This window comes from Octodon degus, unplaced genomic scaffold (genome assembly GCF_000260255.1).
Source record: "Octodon degus isolate 3935 unplaced genomic scaffold, OctDeg1.0 scaffold00174, whole genome shotgun sequence".
NCBI classification, from domain to species: Eukaryota; Metazoa; Chordata; class Mammalia; order Rodentia; family Octodontidae; genus Octodon; species Octodon degus.
Genome location: NW_004524750.1, coordinates 3,935,050 through 3,936,256, shown reverse-complemented (window position 1 = coordinate 3,936,256; position 1,207 = coordinate 3,935,050). Strand labels below are relative to the sequence as shown.

Genomic DNA, 1,207 nt, shown 5'->3' with positions numbered 1-1,207 from the left:
AGATTTTTTTTTTCCCCAGAACCGGGGATTGAACTCAGGCCCTTGCGCTTGCCAGGGAAGCGCTTATTCCACTAAGCCATCTCCCCGGCCCCTGTAACAGATATTTAAATGCTACAGTGAAAAGGTATCTTAATATACTTAAAAAAAAAAAATCTGAAGTAATCTGCTAAGATTAATTGTGTAAAAGAAAAACAAAAACACCCCATTTCCCTTTGAGGGCACTTTGTCCTTGAAGAGCTTGGGCAGGCAGGCGGTCAGTGCTTCAGCCATGGGTAGGCCTCGATGGACGCCTTGCTGCGGTCCCCGTAGTCATACAGCAGCTCCTCCCCGGCTGCGAAGTCACGGGAGGCGATGAGGATGAGGTGCGGCACGGCGTCGATGTCATGCAGCTTGGTCTGGCAGTTCCCGCACTTGCTGTGGTTGATCAGCCGGCCCAGGCGGTTCGTCTCCCTTGTGGCATCCACGCAGCAGGTTTTGCTGAGATACTGAAAGTAGTACATGTAGCAGCCCATGGAGGGGTCTTGTGCGTACAGAGCCTCTCGCTTCCTGGCATCAGCGATCTCGATGAGGTCCCCATGGTACTCTACCACGAAGTCGCCCCGGGAGAACTGCTTGGTGGCGATCCCACCCCTGCCTGTGCCATCGATGAGGTCGATCTTCATGCCTTCCTCCTTCCCGCTCTCAATCAACTCATCGATTCTTTTCCTTTCTTCCGACGGTAGCTTGGCTTTGCTCTTCCTGGAACTTCTCCGGACGGGATAGAAGTCTGTGAGTTTGCGATTCTGTTGTGTTTTCCCTTGAGCTTTTTTCCGAGGTGCCTGTTTGCCCTTGAGAGGCTTTTTCAGGGCTTGCTTGGTGATGGCTGCATTGGTAGAATCACAAGACGAGGTTGGAGTTTTTGGAGGTTCTGCTGCTTCCGATTTTTGGGGGCCCGGGGACCTTTCCTGGCGTCTTTGAGTTTCTGTTCCTCAGACTTTATAGCACTTCGTATTGCATTCCCAGCATTTCTTTTCTCTTCTCGTTTCCTGTAGATCCCAGCTAATGGCTTCCCCTGGCATTTGACTTCATGATGTGCAACTGAGTTCTCTTCCTGAAGGGGGGAACGCATTCCAGAGCATTTGTTTGGGCTCATGTAGTAACAGATCTTTGACTGCCCAGCGAATACGTTCTCCTGCAGCCCGGCCAAGCCCATGGCGGTGCGCCCCGC

General features: G+C 52.1%; 1 pseudogene; it reads right to left on the bottom strand.

Annotated features, from left to right (window-relative positions):
- Positions 1-194: 194 nt before the first annotated feature.
- Positions 195-1,207, bottom strand: LOC111813237 (annotated as a pseudogene).